The sequence below is a fragment of the Anastrepha ludens genome, chromosome 2 (genome assembly GCF_028408465.1).
Source record: "Anastrepha ludens isolate Willacy chromosome 2, idAnaLude1.1, whole genome shotgun sequence".
In the NCBI taxonomy this organism is placed as follows: domain Eukaryota; kingdom Metazoa; phylum Arthropoda; class Insecta; order Diptera; family Tephritidae; genus Anastrepha; species Anastrepha ludens.
The window spans coordinates 74,415,274-74,429,349 of NC_071498.1; the positions used below are offsets into that span (position 1 = coordinate 74,415,274).

A 14,076-nucleotide genomic window follows, 5' to 3' on the forward strand; every position below is an offset into this window, starting at 1 on the left:
GCAGCAGTAGAATACTTCAGGTCCGGGGTTGGGTTCGACGCCAGCCCGGAAGAGAAGTATTTGGAGCAAACTGGCTGCAATGAGTTGCTCCTGTGACGATAGAATTACGGTAAAATACGGTACACTAGACAGGGCTAGTGTACTGGGGCGGCAGCCCTTGGTCGGGAATAAAAACCCGAGTCATTCCGGTAACGTAGAACCGGCTGCCATAGGAATGAGGTGGTTAGTGTCGTGCGGGGTGCCTTCACATGCCGGACATATGCTTAGTATGTCGGGGTCGATTCTGGATAGGTAGGAGTTTAACCTGCTACAATATCCAGAACGTAATTGTGCCAGTCTTACACGTGTTTCACGAGGAAGCTGGAGCTCTTCATCTGCTGTAGGTGCTGGTTGGACTCCGAATACGGCGTTCTGTGGACGGGAGTTTAAGGGAGGGGTCTAGGGTTTGAGCATTTTTTTTAATGAATTTTTGAGACTTTGCTTTAGAGATATGAATAGTGAAAATGTATTTCAACTTTTTGTACATTATAAAGCATCATTTCAACAATATTGTACTAAATTTTTGTAAGAAAATATCGGGAAATAAGCCGGTGAGGTAACTTTTCCGAAAACGCCTTTTCCAAAAGGTGATTTGCGGTGACTATCGTATCTAGTTGTAGAATCACCTGAAATAAAAAAAACAGAATTATTTGGTTAAATTATCACCAAAACCTCCCCCCCACTGGCTCCGATTTTTTTTTTTTCATTTTTACGTTGCCAGCGCGTTTTTGAAGCAAAAAGTGCGATTTTCACTGATTTTTTCGCTGTATAAGTGGAAACCGCCCTTAATGTAAAACAAAAAAGTGAAAAATCTCTCAGTGGGGGGGAGGTATTTTATATATAGAAGTTGTATACCAAATTTGAAAAGGATCGGTTAAATATTGTTGAAGTTCTAATAGTCACGGACTTTGAAAAAGTGGTTTCGAGAAAAACGTAACGCTCCGCTTCAAACGCTCGCAGCTGTCGCAGAGGAGTGGGGACAAAAACGTCTATAACTCCAAAAGTTTTGCTCCGATTGAGCTGAAATTTTGGGACAATATTTTTGAGATGATTTACTATAAGAAAAAGCTATTTCCAAAAAATCGATTTTTTGAAAGTCAAACCCTAGACCCCTCCCTTAAGAAGGTGGTGACGGTCTCCCGGTGAATGTCGTTTATTGACTGTCTAAACACTGCCAGGTCCAGTAGATTACGGTCAGTTTTGTCCTGGATTTCGTCGGCGTAGTTTAAAAGGTATCTCCTTACGTGCCTGGGAGGCGGCTCTAGTTCAAGCAGGTGTCTGCAGGGGTGAAACCTGCGGTAACATCCTAGCAGGAACTGCTTGCTGAGCAGTTTGTTATGCTCCATTACTGGGAGAACTTGTGTCTCGTTCGACAGGCGCCCAGACATTGCTTCTGATGTTTTAGATTTATTGAAGGGCCCCTGAACCTCATCACCGGAGAAAGCAAGTGGCGCACTGTCGTTCGTCAGTTTGTGCAGCCTTCTGGTAGCACGACGCTTGGATCTGTCGGCCGGAGCATGCAGTATAAAGAGTCGTTAGTTAGCGCACCTCTTTAGGTCCGACGAAGTACAACCGTTGAAGGTGATAGCCACCTTGTCGTTGTGCTTCGTCGGGTCGGGTTCGAGAGGAATCTAACGGTGGATCAGAGCTTGCTCACCCCAGAGGTGAGGTTACAGGTCTTCAAGTGCTCAACCCATTTAGTCCGCTTGTGTTGATCTACCAGTTGCCGGATCTCCAAATTTAGATCCCTTATGCGGGAATGCCCGGGATCGACCTGGCGTAGGTGGTCACGGTCGTTTGCCAAGCTGACTGCTTCGGCTGGGAAATTAGGACGAATGTCCTTAAACCTTCCAGCTGGAATGAAGTGAGTCGCAGCAGCTGTGAGCACCTCGCGGAATACGCGTTCGCCTTCGCGCACATCGGTGGGGATGGGAAGAGCGGCGAAGGTGTCTTCAGTGAATTCCGTGAAACCGGCCTAATTAGCTTTTGAAGATAATATAGGATCAGTGATTCGCTGAAACAAAGTCGGCAGGTCCCTCAATCGAGACGATAAAGTGCAAGTGGTCTGCTGCAAGCAATAGCATAGGTCGCCAAGTTATGCTATTTATCAGACCAGCGCTAGCAATTGTGATGTCAGGCGAGCTGCTGCAATTGCACAATTGCCCATTACCCTAGTGGGGGCGTCGTCGTTCACAGTGCTGAATGTCGAACCGTCTATCTGCTCTGCCAATACTTGTCCCCTACGATCATTTGGCAGGCTTGAATGCCAAAGATCGTGATGTACATTAAAGTCACTTACTACCAATCGGTTTTCACCCCTGATGAGCGCACCAATATCAGGGAGATATCCTGCCGGGCAGCAGGTGACAGGGGGTATATAGATATTATGAATTTCGAGCTCGGCGTCGCCTGACCGGACAGCTATAGCTTGACATTCTAAGGTGCTGTCCCTGCGGTCGATGCCTTCATCGATGAGACGATACTGCACTGTATGGTGGACTATGAACGCTGGGCCACCACCGTCCTTTCTATGCACATTGTAGCCGTCCCTGGTAATCAGGGGGGAGCTAGAGTGCAGTATTGTCTCTTGGACCGCAGCTATCTTCATACCGTACCGGCTCATGAAGTCGACTATTTCGTCAATCTTGCTCGTGAGTCCTTTGCAGATCAGTTGTAATAGCTTGAAACTTCGCGGGAGTGTAATCGTAACGCGGGGGGTGAGGGACGCGTGGTGTTGTCTACGTTGGTCCTGCTGTGCGTTCCGCAAAAGTTGTGGCCTGACGTTGACGGGCGGCCGTGCCACAGGGGGCGGTTGCGGGTGCAGAGCTTTGCAGCAGGGGCAACGAAGTCGCGTGTCCACTCACGGGTGGTGTGCAGGCCGGAGCACCTCCGAAAGTGGCACCAGCCACTGCAAGAATTGCATTGAACTGTTGTGCAGGGCGGGAGCAACACGTGGCCACATACCTTGTGGACCACTCCCTATGAGTCTAAAGGCCTGAGCAGGTCTTAAGATGGCACCACCCATTGCACTTATTACACCTACCAGGGTGAAGCCGTTTGTGTTAGATGCAGCAGTAAAATACTTCTGGTCAAGGGTTGGGTTCAATACCAGCCCTGAAGAGCTGCAATGGATTGCTCCTGTGACGAAAGATTGGGGGTGGGATACGGTACATTAGACTGGGCTAGTTTACTGTGGCGGCAGCCGTTGGTCGGGAAGAACCCGAGTCATTCCGGTAACGTAGAACCGGCTGTCATAGGAATGTTTAGAGGAAGAATGTACGTATGAATTAAAGTTGAACTTAACACTATTTCGACACTGTCAATAAACTGTCAAACCTAATCTGAAAGATCAAATTAACGGATTATATCCATCGTACGTGGTTTTGTTTAATTTTATTTTTTCAATTCTCTAGATACCAATTAAACAGAGAATTCTCAAAGGATCATGCTGTTACGTATCCAGGACACTCACCAAAATAGGGTCTTATTGCAATAATAGTCATCAGGCAACAAACAAGTCAACACCTTAACTCGTGTACCCGTGGCAAATCAGGATTACGGCTTGACTCAAAGGTTTGATGTCTGGAATGCCGCATTGAATGCATCAATGTCGTGTTTTGATTGGAATCCACCAACCCATCTATGACGTCTCTTTCAACGTCTTTATACACATTGGAGTCTACCAATGTCCTTCAGCATCTCACTCAACCTTATAAAATATGAGTCTCCTTCTAGTATTTCTGTCAATAGGAATGGACCTTTAAATTTTTGACTTAACTTTGTTTGATGTCTCTCCTCGTTTTAAGCAAAATTTAATCGCTAATTTTAAATCAGTTTAAATTTAGCTTTGTTCTTATCGAACCGTACTTTGTCATATAAAGCGTTCTTACATAAGTTTTCTTTATCCAATTTTCTTAACTTACTTCAGTTCTCTTTAATTATAGGTAACATATAAAAGGTTTTGCTTCTTTGCCAATAAGTAATTCTAAACGACTACATTTAGGTATGCGGTGTACGGTACAATTTATTGTATTTCGCCTAAGGCGTCTTGCGACGATCGTTGACTACTTTCGACAGCGATTAACATGCCTTTTAATATACACATGATGCGTTCTAGTAGTTCCTGTAGCTTGCATAGATCGAAAATCACTGAAACTAGTTCCTATAAAAGATCTACCTTGGTCTGCAATGATTCGTGCTGGTACGCCAAACACCGATATTGCTGACTTTACCACATTCGCTATTAATATCTATGGTCTGGTATAGTTAAACTTATTTAGTAAACGTGTCTATTTGATCTATAATGTACTCCTTTTGATCCTTTTTACCACTTGATTTACCGGTGATATCAATGTGTATTGTATGCCATGAATGCCAAGATGTACTAACTAAATTCACTACTGACCACCTAAATGATCTAGGGACAACTGGGAGTTACATAGTTTTACAAAGAAGCATTTTTAAGCGTAATTCATAAGTTTTTGTCACTCTCTCTCCAAGTTTATTATTTTGAATTTTTGAAATAATTGACGTTTCTGAGTCTTTCTGTTGCTCTGCAAGGAGCCAATTCTCTGTTATTTCTGCCTACAGGGAAGGCTTATTTTTTGTATTCGTATGAACATGGGAGGGCATACCAATTAGTACTGGATTAGGTGAGTAGAAATTACCGTCAGGCATTTTGGCTCCCGGTCCATACTGAATATCAAAATCAAATGACTGCATGTATGCCCACCATCCATGAACTTTTGGTGTGAGTTGAATTTTATTTCTCGTAAACTTTAGGGAATGCAAGCGGTAAACATAGTAAAGTTTCGGTCATTCAAATAATGTCGGAAATTTTTCATCGAGTTAATTACGATGTTTCAAGCTCGTAAGAATGGTATCGAGATTCAGTAGAAGATATTTGCTTGTTAAAATATTCAATCTCTTCCGGTTGCAACATATTTGTGTCTAGGTGGGTTTTTACAATGCTTTGCAGGGTTCAGTAGGTTGTGATTTTGTTTTGGCAGTGTTTGGTGGATATTGCTGTGATATTTTTGTTTGTGAAAACTTTGGGGTTATTTGATTTTAGCAGTTTTTCCTGTTAAGGGGGGAGCCTGGTTTATGAGGTCTAAAAATTTCATCTCTTTGCGATTTTTTTTTTTAAGGAAAAAATTAATTTAGCACTGCAAAGTTTTTTCCATCTTTTAATGAACATTTAAAAAGTATAAAATTTTTTTGTACTGGTTAAAATAAGTTGAAAAAAATGTTTAACATAGAAATTAGTAGAGCGCTGCAACGCTGGAGTTTCCAACTGGCGTACAAGATACAGCTCGTAATTATTATCTAAAGCAAAAAATTCAAATGGATTCCTATTTATCATGATTTTTTATTCTAGATGAACTAAGAAAACTGAGAGAAATTCCAAAATTGCAACTTTTAGGAGGTTTTAAAGAAAAAAATGCCTTTCTATAAAAAAAAATTCACTTCAACTTGGTATAAAAATCTTTAAATTTTTTTTTTATCTATATTGTTAGTTCAAATAGAAGATAATTTAATACTGAAGAGAACAAGCTATGATTCATTCCAAAAGGTTCATTCGTTTTTTTCATTCATGTACGCCAATTCAAAGAAATCATAAAAATGAAAAGTCGAGAAAAGAAGGTAAATTTTTCCTATAGCTGTCCGGTCACAGCGTAATTACCTAACGCTCGCCTACCTTTGGCTTTGTATCTACGGAAATATTGAGAATTAGGCTCTGTAACTTTGTGTGAATATTCTGAAATATATTAGGAATCGCTTAAAACGAAAAAAAAATTTTGATTTTTTTGACCTTATTAACCAGGCTCCCCCCTTAAGTGAGCGTAGCGTTTATTTTTTTTACCGCAAGAGTGCCTGCGGTTAGCCACAAAAAAATTGATGCCGGCATCAACGCCTTCGGCATCGTGCTCAGCAGATGATATTAGGATTTTTGCGCTAGCAGTGAAACTTTGGCCATAGGCCTCTTAGTGAAAAAGTGATTATAAATCGACGTAAAATTAAAAACAAAGATTAAACTGAGGTTTTTAAGAAAAAACGTGTGCTTCGGCTGAGAAGGTTAGATTTTTTTCTGATGGGAATGAGAATGAGGGGTTGATAGAGTTTGAGTCTATAAGCTTTTCTTCGAAAGATTCTTTATAGATACAAAATATTTGTTGTGTTGAGACTGATACAGTTGAAAAAATGCAACTGTCAAAAAGTAAAATGTAGTCATAATTCTGAGTCTATAAGTATCCAAAAGTCTGACAGCTGTGTTTACTACCCTGCCAATTTTAATGTCAAACCTTTTGGTGGACGTCTCAGAGTGTGATCTATTTAAAAATATTGAAATTAGAAATGGCATAAGCCTATATCATCATGTCCGTCATTTATATAAGGTGGTATAAACAATATTCCCAGAACGGCCTTTGAAACGCATTGCGGGATTCGGGAAGTTGCGCTTTACTTCTCAAATGGTGATATCGTAAAAGAGGTTAAATCTTAACAGGTTAAAAAAAATAACAAAAAAAAGTCCTGTGAGGAAGGAGGAAAAGGAGATCAAAAAACTTAAAAGAGCTAAAAGGGTATCTCGTAAAGAGGTACTTAATACTTTTTCCCCTAAAAGTAACAACAGCTTCGATGGCTGAGCTGTTGAAGATATGGATTTCCCGGTTTTGGTTGAGAATGATAATATGACCGATTCTAATGAAATCATAAATCGATCTTTATAGCTTTATAAAAATATAAATCAGTTGCCAAGAAGGGTGCAACTTTCAAACAAAGCCTGATAAGGTGTTGAACCAAAAGCCTCGCGGTTCCTGTCTTTAAAAAAGAAACTTTTCAAATTACTTCTCAACTAAAGAAGGTTTTATGGCTTTTCAAGATAACAAAAAAAAAAAAAAAATAACGTGTGTCAAGCTTTTTGTGCAGAAACTTATTTGGTTAGGGTTGCCAAAGGACATTTTACAGATAAAAAACAGAAACTTAAACAAAAGACCCAAAAAATAAATAAATGCCGATTGGCGACACCCCTCCTGATGGTGGTGGTGCAGTCCAAAAACAACAACAGTTGCAGAACCAATCACAACAAAACACCCCAAAAAAGATTCATTTGCAGCATAATTTGCAACAAATTGCATAACACGGATATAAGCGCTGAACCCTCTGAAAACAGATTTTCTCCTTTGGAAGTTCAAGAAGAAGAATCTAACTCTAAACCACAAGAAAAAATCCATAAACCCTTACTACTATTTGTTGAAAAAGTCAACAGTATTTCACCGTTGATTAAGCTCTTAGCAGAACACTGCACTTTTCATTATATCTTATCTTGGGTGTAGATAAGTTCCTATGTTCATTTTTTTCTCTACCCCCGTAGACATAAGTACACCCCCTACTCTAAGGGTGCATGCGAACAATTTGGGTTTGGGCTTATTTCAAAGAGCAAAGTTCAATTTTTGAACTCGGATTCGTGCTTAGCGCGAAAATTCCCTTCGGGATCACTAGGTCCTATCTTATTCGCAAAACCGATGCAGGGCAGTGTATTTAATAATATTTGTAAAGTGCTTGTTACTGTATTATTTCCAATACACTTCAAAACTACAATATTAGATTCCTTTATCAGGAAGCACTCGACACCAGAGTCAAAACACATATGACTTACCAAATGAAATCAGAGTACCAATTGGGTCGACCATGTGACACAAGTTTACAGGTTACTTTTGTATTTTGTTTTGGGGGGCGGATTTCTGTCATCCAGTGCTAGCCGATGCAATATGTCCCGGAGTTCTACACCCATTTTTCCGCAGAAATGACATTTAATATGTGCATGCATACGTTGTTGGCGGCCGCAGTAGCTGAATGGGTTGGTGCGTAACTACCATTCGAGAGTGCGTAGGCTCGAATCTCCGTACATGAAACTCCAAAATACGCCCCTCAGTGTAAAATTTGGAGGTAGGGCATGGTACACATGTTTACTCCAGCCATTGTTGGTGTTTTAAATTGACATTTAAAATGTTCATATTCCTTCAAAGTGTCTCTTGGCAAAGTGATCCATTTGTAATGTAACCCCCAATTCAAGCCACCACACACAAAACGATTTGCGTTCTATCCAAACGTATCGGGACTAATGAAATCCATAACCGGTATTGGTATAGTGGAGTTTTCTTGTTCACTGCATGGACATGGTTGACTTCAATATTTCAATATAGGAAAACAAACATCGCATTCCGCAGCATATGCATCTACCATACCAAGATCTGAAACATAAATTGAAAAACATACGACAAAAAGAAAGGAAAAATAAACCATATTGTTTACCATCGTTTTTGCCCGCAATACACATTTCTCCATATTTTCATTCAAAATAACAATGAAATAATATATTATGATATATACGGATAATCTTTATTTTTGCGTTTCAATATAACTGTATATATAACAATATACGTATTTTGAATAACAATGTAGAGACAAAGAAATCTGTAAATAAAGCGAATTCTCCTTGGCAAAAATGTTTGACAGAAGTGCCAATTCGCCCAAGACGTATTAATCAGTTTTTCTATAGATAAGTCTTGAACTGAAGTTGCCAAAATAGATATTAAGCATATGTATATAAGCCAAGGTGCATGCGCAAGGGGTAGTCAGTTGAAAATTGAACTTGTAAGCGAAGAAACGAAAAGTAATAGAGTTATTTAGTCTTAAGCTGAACGTGTAAAATTAGGGTAAAGTGTTGGAAAAAAAGTAAAGCAAGTGTGTTACTATTAATTTGTGATTTTATTTGAGAATCCAGTGATCGAACTCAGAGGAGTAATTGTAAGAGGTTTATTTATTATTATGTATATATATACAAGGATGCGGATATTTTATTTCAATATTTGTCACATAAAAGTAGATAATTTTATACTTGTCATACAAGTACATACATATTTTTATATATCCAAAAATGTTTATAAAAAAATATACACTTTATTCATTAAATGAAATTTGTCGCCCCTTAGGCGAAATTCCAAATATTGTGCCTACAAAACCAAAATACCTTTGTGCAGCAGCATGCACAGCACCATGACCGCTTTGCCGCAAAGCATTCTTAAATTTTCTTTAATACAACAAAAACTATTTCATTCATAAACGCAAGTTATTGCTCATTCATTCATAAAACGAGCACAGAACACCACATCTTCTCTCACGCGCCTGATCTATCCACAAATCTATTTCTTCTGAGGAAGACCAAAATATTTGGTGAATTGTGAATTTTGACATGACAGGTGCTCTCATCTTTGTATATATATAACACTTGGGCTGAAAAGTCTATGGCCTAACACATAGATTTATTGCATTCACTTCTTTTTCAGTTAGTTGTGTTCTTCGTGATTGGCGCTATAACTGCTTACGCGGTTTTGGCCGAATTTAACAAAGCGCGTTTGTTTCTCGTGCTAACCGGCGACAGTTGACACACCAAGTTAAGCCAAGTCCGTCTCCACCTGATTTTTCTAATGCAGGGAGATTTCCTCTTCCTCTGCTACCACCAAGTGGTACCGCATCGCATAGTTTCGGATCCGGAGCGTTTGTTTGCATTCAGACGACATGACTCAGCTCATTGTTCCATCTTCTGCGATATTTGCCGTCACCAACGGGCAGAGGTCAAAAATTCTTCCACAAAATCTTTCTCTCAAACACTTCATGGTATGCCTCATCGGACGTTGTCATCGACCAAGCTTCTGCGCCATACGATAATTAAAATTTTATGACATTCTATTCATTAGTTCGTGAGTTATTGTGCTAAGACGCTACTTTTGTTATTTTCAAAACAATGTATCAAAAAGAATTTCGTGTTTTAATTTTACACTGTTTCTTGATGGGGGGAAATTACGTTCAAGCGAAGCAATGGCTATTATGGGGACTCCACTGCATCAGAAACAATAATAAAACGATGGTTTGCTGACCTCAAACGGAGTCGTGGAGACGTCGATGATGTACAACGCAGTGTGGACGCCCAAATGAGGCGGTAACAAATCATTTTGAAGGATCGAAGAGTGAAGTTGGGCGAGTGAAGACATCGTAAAGATGTCAAAAGAACGTGTTGGCTTTATATTGCATGAGCATTTGACTATGAGAAAGCTCTGTTCAAAGTGGGTCCCACTTTTGCTCATCATTTTGTTTCATGAAGACACGCACCGTGTCACAAGTCAATCAAAACAATGGCAAAACTACATGAATTTCCAAAAAAAAGTTCCGTTATTTTTGCTTTTGTACGTATGCATTGTCTACTCATGAATTCTACTCAGTTTCGGGGTAAATTTCTCTTGCTAACGATGGAATGGGGAGGGAAAATCGCATTGTAGTGATTGCATTAAAAATCGCATTGTAGTGATTGCATTAAAAATCGCATTGTAGTGATTACTTTAAAAGCGTAGTAAAAGTTCAAGTGAGGGGAAAGCCTTCCGTCGTTCAGCTGGTCATCTTTTGACCAGATTGATGACTGAAGCAAGCAACTTCTTCGGTGGCACGTGGTCAATGGCCACGAAAATATTCTTTTCACAAATGTTCACTCTTGAAGAAGTTTTTAATAAGGAAAACGACAAAATCTACGCAAAAAATGTTGTTTCTTCCACTCCAGAGAGATTCCACTCCAGCCCATAAGGCAAAAACCACCCAGCAGTGACTACAAAACAATATTCCCCGGTTCAGAGCCGCAGAAGATTGGCCGTCTGGAAGTCCAAATCTGAATTCATTGGATTACGGCTTGTGGTCAGAATTGTAGAACATGGCCTGTCGAAGACCTCACAGAAATTGGGAGAGTCTCAATCAATCTTTGGTTCGAGCAGCGACTTCAATACCCATGGATACCGTGCGTGCTGCAATAGCTAATGGCCTGATCTTTTAAAGGCTTGTGTAAAAGAAATCGTGACTATGCCGAATGAAAATTAAAAATTGTTTTTTAATATTTATATGATGAAATAAGATTAACTTCATTAAAAAAGTATTATAATTGCCTCTGTATAAAGGACTTAACTTGTAACAGAACTTATGTCACGACTAAGTACATTGTTGGATTTTTGTGGACCTCTAATAAAACGGAATTTCGGTGAACGATGAGAGCTACAGAGGCGTGATAAGCGATTTTGTGGTTGGGAATTGAAGACATCGACTTGAACGATAGCGGACTGTGCCACACAGCCTATGCCACAATTGTTCTTTTACGAACTATGCTATCAGTCGTGTCGGCGATGTCAGAGCTGTGATGCCGTTAGACTTTTTTGTAGGACGTTGAGAAGAACCGGTGTTATGTGAACACTCTATTAACAATTCAAGCCTTTAAGCCTTAGGAAAACTGGGTTAACAGGATGCAATCCTGTGAAACCACCCGTATAAATGAAATCGTGTTCCATAAATAATTGGAGTGTCTTCTTCTTCCTAATTGGTGCGATAACCGCTTACGCGATTTTGACCGACTTTAACAAAGCGCGTCAATCGTTTCTTTCTCGTGCTAACTGGCACCAATTGGACACACCAAAGGAAGCCAAGTCCTTTTCCACCTAATCTTTCTAACGTAGAGCAGGCCTTTCTCTTCCTCTGCTACCACCAGCTGGTAAGGCATCGAATACTTTCAGAGCCGGAGCGTTTGTTTGCATTCAGACGACATGATCCAGCCAATTGGAGTATGATTGTATGATCCACAGTAACTTAGCTTGCGCGTCCGTTTCAGGACTTTCTGTATAACACAAATCAATGTATGGTGCAATAAAGCATTCAAATAAATTATTGACTTAATACTCAAAATCAGTTTAGAATTTTCATTTACATATTATATAATCAATTTTGTTTCCCTTCAAATAAATCTGTTTAAATTGTGATATGTTTCGTATGTTACAATTCCCATAGTATTATGTGAAACTTTTTTCGGAAATACAATTTTTTAAATTATAAAAAAAATAAATACAATAAAACATGTACAATATTACAATACATTTTTCTCTTAAGAAATTCATCAATAAATATATTATATGAAGAAATAATAAATATAATTGTATTGCGGACAAGCAGGCAATAGCCGACCGTCCACGAAATTTCAATTATACTTTCAATTCAACTTTGTTGTTGTTTTGTCAATTTAAGAAATGTATTTGCATTTATCTTAGCTTGATATATTAAATTAAAAAGAAAAAAACCGCCACCTCTATCTCTTCAAATATTTCGCATTTGGTAATTGTTTAAATATGTGCACAAGACATTCTTTTACGATACTAATAATATTAAATATTTTCGATACTTAGGTATGCATTGTTCAATGCAAGTTTAAAAGAAATATTAAGTTCTACTTAGCTAAGGTTTGGCTTAAATAGAACTTAAGTTTTCTTTGTAAAACCGACCTTTAGTTTTTTTTTATTAAGATCAATATTTCAGTTCGTCTTGTAATTATGCCCATTTAAATTATACACCATGGTTTAAAGGGTAAATTTTCATCAGAGTCTAAACAGTAATTTACATTTTCTGAAGTCTGCAAAATATGTAGATTGTAGTGTCAATATCTTTTCATTTACTCTCATGCAAAACAGTTATACCTATGGCCAGAGAACTTTCACCAAAGTATAGGATTCAAATTTTATTTTTCTTTTAAACTGCATAGAAATATGCAACTTTCATTTTGGAATGAATCTCCTCGCGACATTCGATGGAAAACCATGGAGCCATATTACATCTATTTGTCCAAATATTAACCGTTTATGTACATGTTATTAGTAATTGTAATATTGAATATCTCTCAAGATATTCCAACTTAAATTTTTCCCGTATGAAAAATAGCGCGATTGTTTATTATATAAATTCCATCATCGGTTATCTTATTTAGTAATTTTGAAATATACACCTATTTATGGTGTGCATCTTGATGTTCCACCGCCGATTCCGAAGGGTAGATATCTTTTTTTATGAGGAGATGGGCGACCGCTATTAGAAAAAACTTTTTCTTCATTTTTCACGGAGATTCGAACCAACGTACTCCGAATTCCAAATGGTAGTCACACAACGAATTATAAATCCAAAACTGGATATAAGATCATTTCGTGATCGTCAATAGTTTCAATTGGTATATTTTAAGACTAATAAAGTTTGATATATTGCAAATAATATATATATAAACATTTGCTTATAGCTTAAGCTTATTATTTTAACTTTCCATTTTATTTTACAGCAAGTAGTCAACAAATTAATATACTAAAGGGTGATCAGATTGGAGGTACTTTTTCCAATAGGTTTTTTTTAACGGATCACGCGTGACTACTGTCAAATTAAATATTGTACATAATTTTTTTCAGCATTTATTGGCATTTCATCATGGAAAGACTTACGCCTCAATAACGTTCACAAACCGTACAATTGCATTATGAAAATCGACTTATGGTGTACTATTGAAAATAACTGTCTGTTGCGGCGTTTGGGCTGGAGGAATCATCGGCCCATATTTCTTCAAAGACGACACTAGCGCCAATGTAACAGTGAATGGCGAACGCTATCGCATCATGTTGTTTATCATATACCGACCGAAGTCCTTCAGCGAGTCCTTCAAAATTGGGGATACGGATGGCCGAATTACGGCGCAGTTGCGGCCAACATTTGAAAGGAAATATCTTTAACAAATAAATTTCATTAATGGTTCTAAAGCAAAATAATAAAGTTGCCGAATAAATTTGAATTTTCGTTTTGTATTTCAATATTAAGTCCGATACCTGTAAATTGATCACCCTTTACTATATTACGACCGTACTACTTCATTACTATGCACTATTTACGACCGAAACCTTGGCACAATTACGTTCTGGATACTGTAGCATGTTAAACTCCTACTTATCCAGAATCGACCCCGACATACTCAACATATGTCCGGCATTTGAAGGCACCCCGCGCGACACTAACCACCTTTTCACATGCCCCATCAAACCCACTCATCTAACACCTCTCTCCCTCTGGACCCAACCCGTCGAAACAGCTAGTTTCCTGGGCCTACCGTTAGAAGAGCTAGACGAAGACGATCAGTGATTACAC

At 38.6% G+C, this 14,076-nt stretch overlaps 1 protein-coding gene across 3 annotated transcripts in view; it reads left to right on the forward strand.

Annotated features, from left to right (window-relative positions):
* Window positions 1-14,076, forward strand: part of LOC128871859 (tubulin polyglutamylase TTLL5) — a 94,106-nt gene that overhangs the window by 9,725 nt on the left and 70,305 nt on the right. The gene's annotated exons all lie outside the window — the stretch shown is intronic.